At 40.9% G+C, this 20,530-nt stretch overlaps 4 non-coding genes across 4 annotated transcripts; all 4 read right to left on the reverse strand.

Annotated features, from left to right (window-relative positions):
- Positions 1-18,648: 18,648 nt before the first annotated feature.
- LOC140272513 (U2 spliceosomal RNA) lies at positions 18,649-18,839 on the reverse strand. Its single transcript, XR_011907927.1, has one exon. It is a non-coding gene; the product is annotated as a U2 spliceosomal RNA (small nuclear RNA).
- Positions 18,840-19,098: 259 nt separating this feature from the next.
- Positions 19,099-19,212, reverse strand: LOC140272533 (U5 spliceosomal RNA). The gene has a single exon (XR_011907945.1). It is a non-coding gene; the product is annotated as a U5 spliceosomal RNA (small nuclear RNA).
- A 391-nt stretch (positions 19,213-19,603) lies between these two features.
- Positions 19,604-19,794, reverse strand: LOC140272516 (U2 spliceosomal RNA). The gene has a single exon (XR_011907930.1). It is a non-coding gene; the product is annotated as a U2 spliceosomal RNA (small nuclear RNA).
- Positions 19,795-20,102: 308 nt separating this feature from the next.
- Positions 20,103-20,216, reverse strand: LOC140272526 (U5 spliceosomal RNA). Its single transcript, XR_011907939.1, has one exon. It is a non-coding gene; the product is annotated as a U5 spliceosomal RNA (small nuclear RNA).
- Between the last annotated feature and the right edge of the window lie 314 nt (positions 20,217-20,530).

A 20,530-nucleotide genomic window follows, 5' to 3' on the forward strand; every position in this document is an offset into this window, starting at 1 on the left:
ATATTGGTACACACCTTTTTTAAATGATCAGAGGCAGAGTTCAACTTGTTTAAATTAAAATTGCCACACAGAGATTGGGTTTAGGCCACATGCACACAGAATGCCCTCAACAAATAAAAGAAATATTAAACATTTACACATGGATTTTTGAATACATGTAGAGGAATGATACTTTGAAATGTGCTCATTGCGGAGTTATGCTCAGTTGCGTAATGAAGGTTGAACTATTCTGGGAAAGAGGTTCTATTCCCAGCATCATGATGGACACTCCTGATATAGAAGGTTTCGCTAACGCATTGGAATTGTTTTACTATTTTCATATGCATGTGCAATGAAGAATTGCTTGTTGCTGATAAATGCAAAGAAGAACAGCTTACACATAGATGCTCACATATAGGCTGCTGAATGCAACGAAGACCTGCTTATCCAGTAAAGTTCAATGTCAATGTGTAATATTCAATTAGGATTTGTAAAACAGTGAAGTTAAACAATGAATGGGTCCATAGTCGGTATGAGAAGACTATAGGAATATTTACCTGGGTGTACGTTCAAACAGAGATGAAACAATTGCGATAAATAATTGTTTGTTTGTTTGTTAGTATGTATATGAATGTTATGTGTATAAACTGTGTTGAGTTATAGTTACTCAGTAGTGTCTCAGTGAAACAACCGACGGGGGAAGCCTTGCGGTGACAACAAAAGCAGTGTTTTACTGATCAGTCAAGTTGCTCCAGTGTACTCCATACAAACTGGTTGGCTACTGAAGGGATAGAAATTGAAGAATGCCTTTCTGAAGAGCTGTTTACCACAGATGAGCAGCTTTGCGACCAAGCACATTGTAGATCGCTTTACTGCCAAAATGATCTAATTTAATGGATTGGTTTAGACATGCATAACAGCATTTTAAGAACAAAGAGAGAAACAAAAAGGGACAACGCTTCATGGTGGAAGGTGATGTATAAATAACTGTGTATATGATGAAGGAGAGACCATTTGAGCAGCACAGCCATTTCGCAGCACAGGGACAGCAGTCCAAGTTAAAGGATCTCCCACGTGGTATCACCTGTCACACTGTCTCAAGGCATCAAAAGAAGAAAAAAATCACCAAACTCAAGGACAAAGAGACGAAGACTCCGGTGAACGAAGAGAGAGGACTGACAAACCAGAAATACAAAAGGATGCTCGATATCAAGATCCAGAAGAAGAGGCTAACAATGCCACGAACACTTACGATGCTGGGAATGATGCCAGCAATGAACAGAGAAGAAGATTCAGTGTCATCAATCTGCAACACGTGCCTCTAATGAGGGGGTGAATATAGAATCCTCAACAATTACAACGTCTCTGGGAACTGTGACAACAACAAGGTTTAAACCATTTTGATATATATTGTAACCTATTGGCTAACGAATAGTGCTGAAAATGAGGTAAATCTAATCCACCACTGTCCTTGGTCTTCTATAGAGTTTTTAAACTAATACGTGGTGGTTTGTTTTTCCACAGAAATTTGGAGATGCATGAATCTAGTGACTTAAACCAAGTAGCAGATGGTTTTATGGGGATCATTGAGAACAAATAGTTAACTTTTGGTAGTATCATCATTTTAATGGTTGTAACTCTCCCCATAAGTGATATAGGTGAGGACTTCCAACGAGAGAGATCGTCCTCTACTCTCTTTAATAATTGCACATAATTTAGCTTTGTTAGCTCTGAGAGCCTGGAGGAAATGTTTATGCCTAAATATCTAATATTTCCTGACTGTAAAGTGATCACAGGTATATTCTGGACCCTGCAGTTAATGGGCAGAACTTTGGTCTTAGACCAGTTGATAGAGTAGTCAGAAAGTGCTGAGAATTTATTTATGAGTGTGATCGTGTGAGTGAGAGACGTCTGTGAGTTCTGAAGGAAAAGGCTCCCGGAGGGCCTCTGCCCTATGCTTATGGGGGCTCTTTCCGGGGGATTCCTCTGCAGTCTTCTGGGTGAATGCATGGTTGCCCCTGCGGTGGGCTTCCTGGGTTCTGTGCTCTGTGGGGGCTGCTGGTGGCCTGGGTCTTGTGGCCCTCTCTGCCTGCTTCTGATTGCTTGGGGGGGCAGTGGATTGTGGCCCTGTACGCTTATACACTCATAACTAAGCACGGTTATCATGTAGGTCCTGTGCCATGGGTGTTGCATGTTCTCGCACACACACACACACATTCATTAGTCCAGTAGCATGGTCGCTAAGCAGTTGATGTATTATCATGTCGTCTCAGGTCATCTATATCCACAGCTGTGTTGTATGCGATTGCCGCTTCTTGTGCTTGTTTTTGTTTGTTTGTGTGTTTGTTTTTTCTCTGCTTGTCTGCTTTCAGGTGCTCCTGGTGGCGCTAAGCCTGGAATCCCCTCAGAGGCCATGGATTGTTGTCTGTTTTGTTTTTTACAGGTGTAGCAGCTGGTTGTCTGGTTTTTGTTTCTATTTTTGTTCTCTTTCCTCTTCTTTCCTCTTCTTCTTTCCTTGTCCCCCGGTCCGGTTCAGTTCTATTACATGTCATATATTGTAAACAGAAATAAATAAATGGGCATCAAGGGGAGCTTTACATTTATAAAACTTCCCTTGGCAAAGCAAATCTGTTTGGCATCAAAGGTATTCAGACTACAATTCTGCTGCCATAATGCTGAACAGGACAAGGGGAAAAAAAAAAAAAAAGTAAAGAAGACAGTTCTGCCGAAAGCCAGGGACTAGACCTGTTCTAAGTTCTATACTTTTTAAAAGGGGCGTGTTTATCAACTATAGAATTAGAAGATTTACAAAAATGGTCAAGTGCTAGATCTTCATCTGGGATTTTAACAGTGTCATGAACTATTCAACAGATCAGTTAAAAAAAAGCCTGCTCATGGAGATGTTTCAGGATCTGGATACCAACCGTGGACCTAATGTTTTCATTTTTGCAATTCTGATACAAGCTATTGAGCAGTGATAACTAACACCAAGTTCAGATACTGCGGATTTTCTACCTTTGATTTGTTAAGATTGAGCCAATCAGGGACAACCTTGAAGGATCTCTTAAGTTTGGTTTAGTAGGATCAGTAATTACCTGAGAAAGGTTGATATTGGTACACACCTTTTTTAAATGATCAGAGGCAGAGTTCAACTTGTTTAAATTAAAATTGCCACACAGAGATTGGGTTTAGGCCACATGCACACAGAATGACCTCAACAAATATAAGAAATATTAAACATTTACACTTGGATTTTTGAATACATGTAGAGGAATGATACTTTGAAATGTGCTCATTGCGGAGTTATGCTCAGTTGAGTAATGAAGGTTGAACTATTCTGGGAAAGAGGTTCTATTCCCAGCGTCATAATGGACACTCCTGATATAGAAGGTTTCGCTAACGCATTGGAATTGTTTTACTATTTTCATATGCATGTGCAATGAAGAATTGCTTGTTGCTGATAAATGCAAAGAAGAACAGCTTACACATAGATGCTCACATATAGGCTGCTGAATGCAATGAAGACCTGCTTATCCAGTAAAGTTCAATGTCAATGTGTAATATTCAATTAGGATTTGCAAAACAGTGAAGTTAAACAATGAATGGGTCCATAGTCGGTATGAGAAGACTACAGGAATATTTACCTGGGTGTACGTTCAAACAGAGATGAAAAAATTGCGATAAATAATTGTTTGTTTGTTAGTATGTATATGAATGTTATGTGTATAAACTGTGTTGGGTTATAGTTACTCAGTGGTGTCTCAGTGAAACAACCGACAGGGGAAGCCTTGCGGTGACAACAAAAGCAGTGTTTTACTGATCAGTCAAGTTTTCCAGTGTACTCCATACAAACTGGTTGGCTACTGAAGGGATAGAAAATGGGGAATACTTGTTTTAAAGCAAACAAGGAATTAGATGGGGAAAATACATGTTTTAACGGGACCCAGACAATATTAAATACTCAGACAGATGGGAGAAGAAGTGTAGTTTTGTAGCAAATCACAAAATTATTACATAAAATTAGTGAAATCAATTGAAGAATGCCTTTCTGAAGAGCTGTTTACCACAGATGAGCAGCTTTGCGACCAAGCACATTGTAGATCGCTTTACTGCCAAAATGATCTAATTTAATGGATTGGTTTAGACATGCATAACAGCATTTTAAGAACAAAGAGAGAAACAAAAAGGGACAACGCTTCATGGTGGAAGGTGATGTATAAATAACTGTGTATATGATGAAGGAGAGACCATTTGAGCAGCACAGCCATTTCGCAGCACAGGGACAGCAGTCCAAGTTAAAGGATCTCCCACGTGGTATCACCTGTCACACTGTCTCAAGGCATCAAAAGAAGAAAAAAATCACCAAACTCAAGGACAAAGAGACGAAGACTCCGGTGAACGAAGAGAGAGGACTGACAAACCAGAAATACAAAAGGATGCTCGATATCAAGATCCAGAAGAAGAGGCTAACAATGCCACGAACACTTACGATGCTGGGAATGATGCCAGCAATGAACAGAGAAGAAGATTCAGTGTCATCAATCTGCAACACGTGCCTCTAATGAGGGGGTGAATATAGAATCCTCAACAATTACAACGTCTCTGGGAACTGTGACAACAACAAGGTTTAAACCATTTTGATATATATTGTAACCTATTGGCTAAGGAATAGTGCTGAAAATGAGGTAAATCTAATCCACCACTGTCCTTGGTCTTCTATAGGGTTTTTAAACTAATACGTGGTGGTTTGTTTTTCCACAGAAATTTGGAGATGCATGAATCTAGTGACTTAAACCAAGTAGCAGATGGTTTTATGGGGATCATTGAGAACAAATAGTTAACTTTTGGTAGTATCATCATTTTAATGGTTGTAACTCTCCCCATAAGTGATATAGGTGAGGACTTCCAACGAGAGAGATCGTCCTCTACTCTCTTTAATAATTGCACATAATTTAGCTTTGTTAGCTCTGAGAGCCTGGAGGAAATGTTTATGCCTAAATATCTAATATTTCCTGACTGTAAAGTGATCACAGGTATATTCTGGACCCTGCAGTTAATGGGCAGAACTTTGGTCTTAGACCAGTTGATAGAGTAGTCAGAAAGTGCTGAGAATTTATTTATGAGTGTGATCGTGTGAGTGAGAGACGTCTGTGAGTTCTGAAGGAAAAGGCTCCCGGAGGGCCTCTGCCCTATGCTTATGGGGGCTCTTTCCGGGGGATTCCTCTGCAGTCTTCTGGGTGAATGCATGGTTGCCCCTGCGGTGGGCTTCCTGGGTTCTGTGCTCTGTGGGGGCTGCTGGTGGCCTGGGTCTTGTGGCCCTCTCTGCCTGCTTCTGATTGTTTGGGGGGGCTGTGGATTGTGGCCCTGTACGCTTATACACTCATAACTAAGCACGGTTATCATGTAGGTCCTGTGCCATGGGTGTTGCATGTTCTCGCACACACACACACACATTCATTAGTCCAGTAGCATGGTCGCTAAGCAGTTGATGTATTATCATGTCGTCTCAGGTCATCTATATCCACAGCTGTGTTGTATGCGATTGCCGCTTCTTGTGCTTGTTTTTGTTTCTTTGTGTGTTTGTTTTTTCTCTGCTTGTCTGCTTTCAGGTGCTCCTGGTGGCGCTAAGGCTGGAATCCCCTCAGAGGCCATGGATTGTTGTCTGTTTTGTTTTTTACAGGTGTAGCAGCTGGTTGTCTGGTTTTTGTTTCTATTTTTGTTCTCTTTCCTCTTCTTTCCTCTTCTTCTTTCCTTGTCCCCCGGTCCGGTTCAGTTCTATTACATGTCATATATTGTAAACAGAAATAAATAAATGGGCATCAAGGGGAGCTTTACATTTATAAAACGTCCCTTGGCAAAGCAAATCTGTTTGGCATCAAAGGTATTCAGACTACAATTCTGCTGCCATAATGCTGAACAGGACAAGGGGAAAAAAAAAAAAAGTAAAGAAGACAGTTCTGCCGAAAGCCAGGGACTAGACCTGTTCTAAGTTCTATACTTTTTAAAAGGGGCGTGTTTATCAACTATAGAATTAGAAGATTTACAAAAATGGTCAAGTGCTAGATCTTCATCTGGGATTTTAACAGTGTCATGAACTATTCAACAGATCAGTTAAAAAAAAGCCTGCTCATGGAGATGTTTCAGGATCTGGATACCAACCGTGGACCTAATGTTTTCATCTTTGCAATTCTGATACAAGCTATTGAGCAGTGATAACTAACACCAAGTTCAGATACTGCGGATTTTCTACCTTTGATTTGTTAAGATTGAGCCAATCAGGGACAACCTTGAAGGATCTCTTAAGTTTGGTTTAGTAGGATCAGTAATTACCTGAGAAAGGTTGATATTGGTACACACCTTTTTTAAATGATCAGAGGCAGAGTTCAACTTGTTTAAATTAAAATTGCCACACAGAGATTGGGTTTAGGCCACATGCACACAGAATGACCTCAACAAATATAAGAAATATTAAACATTTACACATGGATTTTTGAATACATGTAGAGGAATGATACTTTGAAATGTGCTCATTGCGGAGTTATGCTCAGTTGAGTAATGAAGGTTGAACTATTCTGGGAAAGAGGTTCTATTCACAGCATCATGATGGACACTCCTGATATAGAAGGTTTCGCTAACGCATTGGAATTGTTTTACTATTTTCATATGCATGTGCAATGAAGAATGGCTTGTTGCTGATAAATGCAAAGAAGAACAGCTTACACATAGATGCTCACATATAGGCTGCTGAATGCAATGAAGACCTGCTTATCCAGTAAAGTTCAATGTCAATGTGTAATATTCAATTAGGATTTGCAAAACAGTGAAGTTAAACAATGAATGGGTCCATAGTCGGTATGAGAAGACTACAGGAATATTTACCTGGGTGTACGTTCAAACAGAGATGAAAAAATTGCGATAAATAATTGTTTGTTTGTTAGTATGTATATGAATGTTATGTGTATAAACTGTGTTGGGTTATAGTTACTCAGTAGTGTCTCAGTGAAACAACCGACGGGGGAAGCCTTGCGGTGACAACAAAAGCAGTGTTTTACTGATCAGTCAAGTTTTCCAATGTACTCCATACAAACTGGTTGGCTACTGAAGGGATAGAAAATGGGGAATACTTGTTTTAAAGCAAACAAGGAATTAGATGGGAAAAATACATGTTTTAACGGGACCCAGACAATATTAAATACTCAGACAGATGGGAGAAGAAGTGTAGTTTTGTAGCAAATCACAAAATTATTACATAAAATTAGTGAAATCAATTGAAGAATGCCTTTCTGAAGAGCTGTTTACCACAGATGAGCAGCTTTGCGACCAAGCACATTGTAGATCGCTTTACTGCCAAAATGATCTAATTTAATGGATTTTTTTAGACATGCATAACAGCATTTTAAGAACAAAGAGAGAAACAAAAAGGGACAACGCTTCATGGTGGAAGGTGATGTATAAATAACTGTGTATATGATGAAGGAGAGACCATTTGAGCAGCACAGCCATTTCGCAGCACAGGGACAGCAGTCCAAGTTAAAGGATCTCCCACGTGGTATCACCTGTCACACTGTCTCAAGGCATCAAAAGAAGAAAAAATCACCAAACTCAAGGACAAAGAGACGAAGACTCCGGTGAACGAATAGAGAGGACTGACAAACCAGAAATACAAAAGGATGCTCGATATCAAGATCCAGAAGAAGAGGCTAACAATACCACGAACACTTACGATGCTGGGAATGATGCCAGCAATGAACAGAGAAGAAGATTCAGTGTCATCAATCTGCAACACGTGCCTCTAATGAGGGGGTGAATATAGAATCCTCAACAATTACAACGTCTCTGGGAACTGTGACAACAACAAGGTTTAAACCATTTTGATATATATTGTAACCTATTGGCTAAGGAATAGTGCTGAAAATGAGGTAAATCTAATCCACCACTGTCCTTGGTCTTCTATAGGGTTTTTAAACTAATACGTGGTGGTTTGTTTTTCCACAGAAATTTGGAGATGCATGAATCTAGTGACTTAAACCAAGTAGCAGATGGTTTTATGGGGATCATTGAGAACAAATAGTTAACTTTTGGTAGTATCATCATTTTAATGGTGGTAACTCTCCCCATAAGTGATATAGGTGAGGACTTCCAACGAGAGAGATCGTCCTCTACTCTCTTTAATAATTGCACATAATTTAGCTTTGTTAGCTCTGAGAGCCTGGAGGAAATGTTTATGCCTAAATATCTAATATTTCCTGACTGTAAAGTGATCACAGGTATATTCTGGACCCTGCAGTTAATGGGCAGAACTTTGGTCTTAGACCAGTTGATAGAGTAGTCAGAAAGTGCTGAGAATTTATTTATGAGTGTGATCGTGTGAGTGAGAGACGTCTGTGAGTTCTGAAGGAAAAGGCTCCCGGAGGGCCTCTGCCCTATGCTTATGGGGGCTCTTTCCGGGGGATTCCTCTGCAGTCTTCTGGGTGAATGCATGGTTGCCCCTGCGGTGGGCTTCCTGGGTTCTGTGCTCTGTGGGGGCTGCTGGTGGCCTGGGTCTTGTGGCCCTCTCTGCCTGCTTCTGATTGTTTGGGGGGGCTGTGGATTGTGGCCCTGTACGCTTATACACTCATAACTAAGCACGGTTATCATGTAGGTCCTGTGCCATGGGTGTTGCATGTTCTCGCACACACACACACACATTCATTAGTCCAGTAGCATGGTCGCTAAGCAGTTGATGTATTATCATGTCGTCTCAGGTCATCTATATCCACAGCTGTGTTGTATGCGATTGCCGCTTCTTGTGCTTGTTTTTGTTTGTTTGTGTGTTTGTTTTTTCTCTGCTTGTCTGCTTTCAGGTGCTCCTGGTGGCGCTAAGGCTGGAATCCCCTCAGAGGCCATGGATTGTTGTCTGTTTTGTTTTTTACAGGTGTAGCAGCTGGTTGTCTGGTTTTTGTTTCTATTTTTGTTCTCTTTCCTCTTCTTCTTTCCTTGTCCCCCGGTCCGGTTCAGTTCTATTACATGTCATATATTGTAAACAGAAATAAATAAATGGGCATCAAGGGGAGCTTTACATTTATAAAACGTCCCTTGGCAAAGCAAATCTGTTTGGCATCAAAGGTATTCAGACTACAATTCTGCTGCCATAATGCTGAACAGGACAAGGGGAAAAAAAAAAAAAGTAAAGAAGACAGTTCTGCCGAAAGCCAGGGACTAGACCTGTTCTAAGTTCTATACTTTTTAAAAGGGGCGTGTTTATCAACTATAGAATTAGAAGATTTACAAAAATGGTCAAGTGCTAGATCTTCATCTGGGATTTTAACAGTGTCATGAACTATTCAACAGATCAGTTAAAAAAAAAGCCTGCTCATGGAGATGTTTCAGGATCTGGATACCAACCGTGGACCTAATGTTTTCATTTTTGCAATTCTGATACAAGCTATTGAGCAGTGATAACTAACACCAAGTTCAGATACTGCGGATTTTCTACCTTTGATTTGTTAAGATTGAGCCAATCAGGGACAACCTTGAAGGATCTCTTAAGTTTGGTTTAGTAGGATCAGTAATTACCTGAGAAAGGTTGATATTGGTACACACCTTTTTTAAATGATCAGAGGCAGAGTTCAACTTGTTTAAATTAAAATTGCCACACAGAGATTGGGTTTAGGCCACATGCACACAGAATGACCTCAACAAATATAAGAAATATTAAACATTTACACATGGATTTTTGAATACATGTAGAGGAATGATACTTTGAAATGTGCTCATTGCGGAGTTATGCTCAGTTGAGTAATGAAGGTTGAACTATTCTGGGAAAGAGGTTCTATTCCCAGCATCATGATGGACACTCCTGATATAGAAGGTTTCGCTAACGCATTGGAATTGTTTTACTATTTTCATATGCATGTGCAATGAAGAATTGCTTGTTGCTAATAAATGCAAAGAAGAACAGCTTACACATAGATGCTCACATATAGGCTGCTGAATGCAATGAAGACCTGCTTATCCAGTAAAGTTCAATGTCAATGTGTAATATTCAATTAGGATTTGCAAAACAGTGAAGTTAAACAATGAATGGGTCCATAGTCGGTATGAGAAGACTACAGGAACATTTACCTGGGTGTACGTTCAAACAGAGATGAAAAAATTGCGATAAATAATTGTTTGTTTGTTAGTATGTATATGAATGTTATGTATATAAACTGTGTTGGGTTATAGTTACTCAGTGGTGTCTCAGTGAAACAACCGACGGGGGAAGCCTTGCGGTGACAACAAAAGCAGTGTTTTACTGATCAGTCAAGTTTTCCAGTGTACTCCATACAAACTGGTTGGCTACTGAAGGGATAGAAAATGGGGAATACTTGTTTTAAAGCAAACAAGGAATTAGATGGGAAAAATACATGTTTTAACGGGACCCAGACAATATTAAATACTCAGACAGATGGGAGAAGAAGTGTAGTTTTGTAGGAAATCACAAAATTATTACATAAAATTAGTGAAATCAATTGAAGAATGCCTTTCTGAAGAGCTGTTTACCACAGATGAGCAGCTTTGCGACCAAGCACATTGTAGATCGCTTTACTGCCAAAATGATCTAATTTAATGGATTTTTTTAGACATGCATAACAGCATTTTAAGAACAAAGAGAGAAACAAAAAGGGACAACGCTTCATGGTGGAAGGTGATGTATAAATAACTGTGTATATGATGAAGGAGAGACCATTTGAGCAGCACAGCCATTTCGCAGCACAGGGACAGCAGTCCAAGTTAAAGGATCTCCCACGTGGTATCACCTGTCACACTGTCTCAAGGCATCAAAAGAAGAAAAAATCACCAAACTCAAGGACAAAGAGACGAAGACTCCGGTGAACGAAGAGAGAGGACTGACAAACCAGAAATACAAAAGGATGCTCGATATCAAGATCCAGAAGAAGAGGCTAACAATGCCACGAACACTTACGATGCTGGGAATGATGCCAGCAATGAACAGAGAAGAAGATTCAGTGTCATCAATCTGCAACACGTGCCTCTAATGAGGGGGTGAATATAGAATCCTCAACAATTACAACGTCTCTGGGAACTGTGACAACAACAAGGTTTAAACCATTTTGATATATATTGTAACCTATTGGCTAAGGAATAGTGCTGAAAATGAGGTAAATCTAATCCACCACTGTCCTTGGTCTTCTATAGGGTTTTTAAACTAATACGTGGTGGTTTGTTTTTCCACAGAAATTTGGAGATGCATGAATCTAGTGACTTAAACCAAGTAGCAGATGGTTTTATGGGGATCATTGAGAACAAATAGTTAACTTTTGGTAGTATCATCATTTTAATGGTTGTAACTCTCCCCATAAGTGATATAGGTGAGGACTTCCAACGAGAGAGATCTCTATCTTTAATAATTGCACATAATTTAGCTTTGTTAGCTCTGAGAGCCTGGAGGAAATGTTTATGCCTAAATATCTAATATTTCCTGACTGTATAGTGATCACAGGTATATTCTGGACCCTGCAGTTAATGGGTAGAACTTTGGTCTTAGACCAGTTGATAGAGTAGTCAGAAAGTGCTGAGAATTTATTTATGAGTGTGATCGTGTGAGTGAGAGACGTCTGTGAGTTTTGAAGGAAAAGTAATACATCATCAGCATAAAGACTTATTTTATGCTCAATATTTTGGGATTGGATGCCTTTAATATTTCTATCTTGTCTGATAGAAGCTGCTAAAGGTTTGATGAAAATAGCAAAAAGTGAGGGAGAAAGTGGGCAACCTTGTCTTGTACCTCTCTGCAGACTGAAGCTTGGAGAAGTTTGATCATTTGTCCTGACACTTGCATTTGGGGAGCTATATAATATCCTTATCCAGTTGATGAAGTGTGACCCAAACCCGAATTTGTTTAATGCTGCGAATAAAAGTTTCCAGTTCACTCCATCAAATGCTTTTTCTGCATCTATAGAGTCGATTGTGGCTTCCAAGTTGTTGATGGTAGAATAGTCTTTGAGATTAATGATCCGGTTTGTGAATGAACCGTTGTGCCTACTGCTCTTCAGCCTGTCAAATGAAATGTATAATTTGAAACGTGACAAATGAACGAAGACCCAAGGAGTTGAGTCGTAAACAAATCAATACTGTTTCCTGTGCAAGGACCCGTCAGCCGAGGAGTTGAGTCATGAACGAATCAATACTGTTTCCTGTGCGAGGACCCGTCTCCCGAGGAGTTGAGTCGTGAACGAATCAATACTGTTTCCTGTCCTGCTGACTGAGCTTATGAAGCTGCCGCCTGCCATGTGGTGAGGAAGGGTACTGCATGAAAATGAACGAATCACTCACTGAGACAACTCGTTACTCCCGAGTCATATAAAAAATTAGTTTATATCGAACGAATCGCTCACGAACGACACATCACTATCTATTTGACGAGTTATGCATGAATTCGGATTTTGCAATAAAATTAATTCCTTCTCTCAAACCAAGTTCAAACTGCTTTGTCCTTCATATTTATCTACTTCTAATCTAGTTTCAACAATAAACAACACTGTATTTTGTAGTATGAAAAAGAACCAGACCTAATTTTCAGCAATTAGCTTCTCTCGAGGAGATATGAAGGAATACAGATTTTGCTATAAAATGAAATACTTCTATCAAACTGACTTTAAACGGTTTGTTCTTATTTCTTCATTTCTGATGAAGTTTCAACAATAAACAACAAACTTTGTATTATGAGAAAGAACCAGACTTATTCTTCAGGAATCCGAAAATAAGCTCTATTTCACGAGTTATGCACAAATTCGGATTCTCCTATAAAACAAATTCCTTAACTCAAACCAAGTTAAGACTGCTTTGTCCTTCATATTTATTCATGTCTAATCAAGTTTCAACAATAAACAACGTTGTACTTTGTAGAATGAGAAAGAACTTCTTCAGCAATAAGCATCTCTCGACATATGACGAAATACAGATTTTGCTATAAAATTAATTCCTTCTATCAGCCTGACTTAAAACTGTTTGTCCTCCTTATTTATCCACTTCAAATCAAATTTCAAAAATTAAAAAAATTTTGTAGTTTGAGAAAGAACAACTTAATCTTCAGCTATCAGTATAAAAAGAGGGTAAGAAAAGGTGCAAATGCCAACCATACATCACTAAAAGGTGGAGCGGAAGTATTCGGCTGCAAGTAGGTGTGACTGTTCGACCATAATTTGTAAAAAGCGGGTAAGAAAAGGTTCGAATGCCCGACTATATATTAACAAAAGCGGAAGGAGAGATCTTCGGATGAGAGTGGGTGAGAATTTCCAACCATAATCTATAAAATGCGGTGAAAAAAAAGGTGTGAATACCCCATAGAACACTAAAAGGTGGAGCGGAAGTGTTCGGCTGCAAGAAGGTGTGAATGTCCGACTATATTTGGTGAAAAGCAGGTGAAGCAACGTCTGAATGCCCAACCTTACATCATCAAAAGCGAGATCAGAGGTGTTTGGCTGCAAGAAGGCCATAGTTTGCCAAAAGCGGGTAAAGTGCGAATGACCGACTAAATATCAACAAAAGTGGGGGCGGAGGTCTTCGGATGCAAGTGGGTGTGAATATCCCACCATACAAGTATGGTGTAGAGGAAGCTGTGAATGGCCGACCATAGTAGAAAGCGGGTGAGAGAAGGTGCGAATGTCAAACCATACATGATCAAAACAGTGAGCGGAGGTGTTTGGCTGCGACAAGGTGTGAATGTCCACCCATAATTAATGAAAAGCGGGCAACAAGTAGGTTCGAATGCCCAACCATACATCATCAAAAGCAGGAGTGGATGTGTTCGGCTACAAGAAGGTTTGAATATCCGACTAAAGTTTGTAAAAAGCGGGTAAGAAAAGGTTTGAATGCCCGAACATACACCATCAAAAGAGGGAGCGGAGGGGTTCCGCTGTAAGAAGGTGTGAATGTCCGACCATAGTTGGTAAAAAGCGGGTAAGAAAAGGTTAAAATACCCGACTGTACACAATCAATAGCGGGAGCGGAGTTGTTCGGCTACTAAAAGGTGTGAAAGTCCGACCAGGGTTTGTAAAAAGCGGGTAAGAAAAGGTGCGAATGCCCGACAATGTATGATCAAAAGAGGGAGCGGAGGTGTTCAGCTGCAAGAAGGTCTGAATGTCCATCAATAATTGCTAGAAAACATGAAAGAAAATTTTCTAATATCAAACCGCACATGATCATAAGCGGGAGAGGAGGTGTTCCGCTGCAAGAAGGTGTGAATGTCCACCCATAATTACTGAAAAATGGTTTGTAAAAAGCGGGTAAGAAAAGGTATGAATGCCTGACTATACACCATCAAATGCGGGAACGGAGGTGTTCGGCTCTGAGTAGGTGTGAATGTCCGACCATAATTGCTGAAAAATGTGTTAGAAAAGGTAAGAATGCCGGTCCATACATCATCAAAAGCGAGAAAGGTGGTGTTCGGCTGCAAGTAGGTGTGAATGTCCAGCCATAATTACTCACAAACGGGTAAGAAAAGGTAGTATTGCCAGACCATACATGATCAAAACAGGGAGCGGAGGTGGTTCAGCTGCAAGAAGGTGTGAATGTCCGACTAAAGTTTGTAAAAAGCGGATAAGACAAGGTGCGAATGCCTGACAATGTATGATCAAAAGAGTGAGCGGAGGTTTTCGGCTGCAAGAAGTTCTGAATGTCTACCCATAATTCCTGAAAAATGGGTAAAAAAAGGGTCCGAATGCCCAACCATACATCATCAAAAGCAGGAGTGGATGTTTTCGGCTACAAGAAGGTTTGAATGTCCATCAATAATTGCTTTAAAACAGGAATGAAAATTTTCGAATATCAAACCGCACATGATCATAAGCGGGAGAGGAGGTGTTCAGCTGCAAGAAGGTGTGAATGTCCACCCATAATTCCTGAAAAATGGGTAAAAAAAGGTGCGAATGCCCAACCATACATTATCAAAAGCAGGTGTGAATGTCAGATCATAATTTGCAAAAAGCTGATGAGAAAAGGTGAGAATGCCTGACTATACACCATCAAATGCGGGAGCAGAGGTGTTCGGCTCTGAGTAGGCGTGAATGTCCGACCATAATTGCTGAAAAATGTGTTAGAAATGGTAAGAATGCCGGAACATTCATCATCAAAAGCGGGAGAGGTGGTGTTCAGCTGCAAAAAGGTGTGAATGTTCGAATAAAGTTTGTAAAAAGCGGGTAAGACAAGGTCCGAATGCCCGAACATACACCATCAAAAGAGGGAGCGGAGGTGTTCCGCTGTAAGAAGGTGTGAATGTCCAAACCATAGTTGGTAAAAACCGGGTAAGAAAAGGTTGAAATACCCGACTGTACACAATCAAAAGAGGGAGCGGAGTTGTTCAGCTAAGAGATGGTGTGAAAGTCCGACCATGGTTTGTAAAAAGCGGGTAAGAAAAGGTTCGTATGCCCTAATATACACTATCAAAAGCAGAAGCGGAGGTGTTCGGCTGCAAGAAGGTGTGAACGTCCAACCAAAGTTTGTAAAAAGCAGTTAAGAAAAGTTTCGAATATCTAACCAAACATAATCAAAAGCGGGAGCAGAGCTGTTCGACTGCAAGTAGGTGTGAATGTCAGATCATAATTTGCAAAAAGCTGATGAGAAAGGGTGAGAATGCCCGACTATACACCATCAAATGTGGTAGCGGAGTTGTTCGGCTGTGAGTAGGTGTGAATGTCCGACCATAATTGCTGGAAAATGTGTTAGAAAAGATAAGAATGCCGGTCCATATATCATCAAAAGCGGGAGAGGTGGTGTTCGGCTGCAAGTAGGTGTGAATGTCCAGCCATAATTACTCACAAACGGGTAAGAAAAGATAGTATTGCCAGACCATACATGATCAAAACAGGGAGCGGAGGTGGTTCAGCTTCAAGGTCTGAATGTCCACCAATAATTACAGAAAAATGGTTAAGAAAAGGTGCGAATGCCCAACCATATATCATCAAAAGCAGGAGTGGATGTGTTCGGCTACAAGAAGGTTTGAATGTCCGACCATAGTTTGTAAAAGGCGGGTAAGAAAAGGTTCCAATGTCCAAACATACACCATCAAAAGAGGGAGAGGAGGTGTTCCGCTGTAAGGTGTGAATGTCCGACCATAGTTTGTAAAAAGCGGATAAGAAAAGGTTAAAATACCCGACTGTACACAATCAAAAGAGAGAGCGGAGTTGTTCAGCTAAGAGATGGTGTGAAAGCCCGACCATGGTTTGTAAAAAGCGGGTAAGAAAAGGTTTGTATGCCCAAATATACACTATCAAAAGCAGAAGCGGAGGTGCTCGGCTGCAAGAAGGTGTGAACGTCCAACCAAAGTTTGTAAAAAGCAGTTAAGAAAAGTTTCGAATATCTAACCAAACATAATCAAAAGCGGGAGCAGAGCTGTTCGACTGCAAGTAGGTGTGAATGTCAGATCATAATTTGCAAAAAGCTGATGAGAAAGGGTGAGAATGCCTGACTATACACCATCAAATTGCGGTAGCGGAGTTGTTCGGCTGTGAGTAGGTGTGAATGTCCGACCATAATTGCTGGAAAATGTGTTAGAAAAGGTAAGAATGCCGGTCCATACATCATCAAAAGCGGGAGAGGTGGTGTTCGGCTGCAAGTAGGTGTGAATGTCCAGCCATAATTACTCCCAAACGGGTAACACCGAGAGTCCGAAAAGGAAATATAGATCACCCTACTCACTTTTCACCTAAAGAAATGAAGGAAGAGCTAGTTTCCCAAGAAATAACCTGAGTGTGTAATTTGTTTTGATAACTTAGAAAAACGAAAATGACATACCTACTTTCCTTTATCCTTTTAATGGTTCTCACCTTCTCAACACTAAATGTGAGAAGTGTGAAATCAAAGACAAGAGCCCAGAGTATTTTATCCTTCTTAGACTCCATAAAATCAGATGTGTTTTTAATACAAGAATGTGGACTACCTTTTTTAAAAAACCATAGACAATGGGAGGAAATGTGGCCCCATTTATCGATATGGAGTGGTTCAAATCAAAATAAAAATTATGGTGTGGCCATTCTAATTAAAAATCCGCATGTTCTGGTGAAAGGTAGCACAGTGGTGAGAGACGGACGGGCACTTTTAGCACACTTGAATTTTATGGGGCAAGACTTTAACCTCTTAAATATTTATGGTTTCAATGGAAAAATGACAGGTATGACCTTTTAGAAGATATACAGCTTTACATGCTAGGGCAAGTACCTTTAGTTGTAGCAGGATTTTAACTGTATCTTGAGCAGGAAAGATAGAAAAAGAGCAGGGGGAGATTTTAAAGTGGATAAGACTTCGATTTTACTTCAGGGCATATGCAGGGATTTTAAGCTTACTGACTGTTTTAAAACCATGCATCCCAGAGAGGAGGGCTTCACCTGGTTTAGTCATGATGGCACCAGAGCCTCTCGCATCGATTATTTCTTTACTAGAGATTGCCCACCCACTGATGTTAGATTAACCCCTGTTTTCTTTTCAAACCACCTTATGCTCTCCTGCACCCTTTCACCCCCTTCTGGTGTGACGGTAGGACGTGGTCTGTGGAAACTCAACTGTTCCCTGTTGGAGGATGAAATCATAGTCAGTCAGTACAGGGAATGTTATAAAGAGTGGCAGACCCTTCAAGACCTCTACGAAACACATGCACAATGGTGGGAAATGGTGAAGGAAACGACCCAGACTTTTTTTAAACAGCAAGGTAAACGTAAAAAAAGGAAAGAGAATAGATGTATGATGGGACAACAGAAACGCTTACAGCGCTACTTTAAACTAAATCAGTGTGGCATAAACTTTAATGAAGAAATCAAAGATGTCAAAAAGGAAATGTCAGTTTTAGCAGAAATAAAGAGTAAAGGAATTTTTGTAAGAAGCAGGGAGCAGGAAATTGAGGAAGGTGAAAAATGCACACGGTACTTTTTTAAGAAAGTTATAAATAAAAAGGAGTGTATTCAAAATCTAAAAAGAGAAGATGGGTTTTGAACAAAATCCACACAAGAGATGATTGAAACTGTACATACCTTTTATAGTAACATGTACAAAGAGAAACCAGTGCACTTGGAAACATCGGCAGAAATTTTAAAATTCGTTGACAAAACCGTAAAAGAGAATGCACACTTGACACAGGATTTTACTGCTTTAGAGTTAAAAAAAATGCCTAACAGGTTTTAAGAGAAGTCGAGCTCCGGGTTTAGACGGGCTTCCTGCAGAATTCTATCTGACCTTTTGGGACCTTTTATCATCAGACATTTTAGATGTTTTTAAAGATTTTGAAAAACTCGACCGACTGCCTGACAGTTTTAGAGTGGGAATAGTGACTCTACTTTATAAAAAAAATGATAAGACTGACCTAAAGAATTGGAGGCCCATCACACTTTTAAACTTTGACTGTAAACTTTTTAGCAAGGTTTTGGCGACACGGATGTCCTCTGTTTTAGAGGAGGTAATTCACCCAGACCAGGCTTGTGCAATCTCAGGGAGACAACTCACTGACAGCCTCGTACTGATTCGAGACATCATTGATTACGATAGAGAAAGAAACACCCGGCTTGTCATCTTAAATTTAGACTTTGAAAAAGCTTTTCATCAGGTCTCGCATCAATATCTCTTTCAGGTGTTGCAGCCATCGAATAGGACCCTGAAACTTCCATCCTGCACCGCTGTTTGCTTTTTCACAAGAGCAGAGAAGATCGCACCGTTCCCAGCGGCACTGCAGTACCGGGTCGATGCTTGGAGTGAACGGAGCCAGCTCCTTTTTCAACTCCTATTGCTAAAAATCCATTTAATATGTAGTCCTCGTATAGAGGACATATCAAATATTAAACTGATAAGAACAGATACCACACTTGATCTTAGCCAAAAGGCCGAGAAGCGATAACTGTCCACTGGTTCACGTCCGAGGGCCCTTCCTGGCACAATGCGCACTTGTAGCGGTGTTCTTTTTAGTGTCACTTTGCACCTCCGCACTGAGCACTCTTCAGCCCTTTTAAATGGTATAACTTTGCACTCCTGCACGCTCCAGCAAGCACCATTCAAGCAACAACGTCAGCACAGTCGCAACAAGTAAGGCGACTCTACTCAGAGAAGTCACTCTGCACAGTAACAAGATTTCTTTTGCACAGACAGAAAGGGCTTCACCCGCAAAGGTAAAGCCTGCCAAAAATAGAAACAACTCACTAGTGCTGCTCTCCACGGAAGTCTTTAGTAAAAGGCGAAAGACTTGTACGTTATGAAGAGAAACCAGAGTACGATTATCCGTCACTGCAGGAGCAGGGCATCAGGCTAGTTGGCATAGCCACCTTCCCCATGGTGAGCTTTGCTTGGTAGAGACGTTTGCTCCCCCCCCCTTGCTCCTCGGCTGACCAAGTAGGGACAATCGGGCCCTATTCGATGGCTGCCTTGTCTTTTACTCTGTGCAAAAGACAAGGCAGCAACAAAAACACCATGGGAACACCGTATTGAGGCTTTTTTCTGACCGCTCATTCGGTGTCGCGTTTCTTTCAAGCAATTCTCCCGGTTAGCCCGCACTCGGCTTGCTCCCAGAGCCGTGTTAAAGTCTACTTCGCATTCACACTCTCTTCTCAGCAGACTAAAAGAAACTTCCATCCTGCACCGCTGTTTGCTTTTTCACTAGAGCAGAGAAGAGCGCACCGTTCCCAGCGGCACTGCAGTACTGGGTCGATGTTTGGAGTGAACGGAGCAAGCTCCTTTTTCAACTCCTATTGCTAAAAATCCATTTAATATGTAGTCCTCGTATAGAGGACATATCAGAAATTAAACTGATAAGAACAGATATTACACTTGATCTGAGCTAAAAGACCGAGAAGCGATAACTGTCCACTGGTTCACGTCCGAGGGCCCTTCCTGGCACAATGCGCACTTGTAGCGGTGTTCTTTTTATGGCCATAGGTGGCCAGAGTGTCACTTTGCACCTCCGCCCACCCGCTGCACTGAGCACTCTTCAGCCCTTTCAAATGGTATAAATTTGCACTCCCGCACGCTCCAGCAAGCACCATTCAAGCAACAACTTTGCACTCCAGCTTCGAACATCGGCACAGTCGCAACAAGTAAGGCGACTCTACTCAGAGAAGTCACTCTGCACAGTAACAAGATTTCTTTTGCACAGACAAAAAGGGCTTCACCCGCAAAGGTAAAGCCTGCCAAAAATAGAAACAACTCATTAGTGCTGCTCTCCACGGAAGTCTTTAGTAAAAGGCGAAAGACTTGTACGTTATGAAGAGAAACCAGAGTACGATTATCCGTCACTGCAGGAGCAGGGCATCAGGCTAGTTGGCATAGCCACCTTCCCCATGGTGAGCTTTGCTTGGTGGAGACGCTTGCTCCCCCCCCTTGCTCCTCGGCTGACCAAGTAGGAACAATCGGGCCCTATTCGATGGCTGCCTTGTCTTTTACTCTGTGCAAAAGACAAGGCAGCAACAAAAACACCATGGGAACACCGTATTGAGGCTTTTTTCTGACCGCTCATTCGGTGTCGCGTTTCTTTCAAGCAATTCTCCCGGTTAGCCCGCACTCGGATTGCTCCCAGAGCCGTGTTAAAGTCTACTTC

This window comes from Leuresthes tenuis, unplaced genomic scaffold, assembly GCF_036924035.1.
Source record: "Leuresthes tenuis unplaced genomic scaffold, fLeuTen1.0.hap1 SCAF_16, whole genome shotgun sequence".
In the NCBI taxonomy this organism is placed as follows: Eukaryota; Metazoa; Chordata; class Actinopteri; order Atheriniformes; family Atherinopsidae; genus Leuresthes; species Leuresthes tenuis.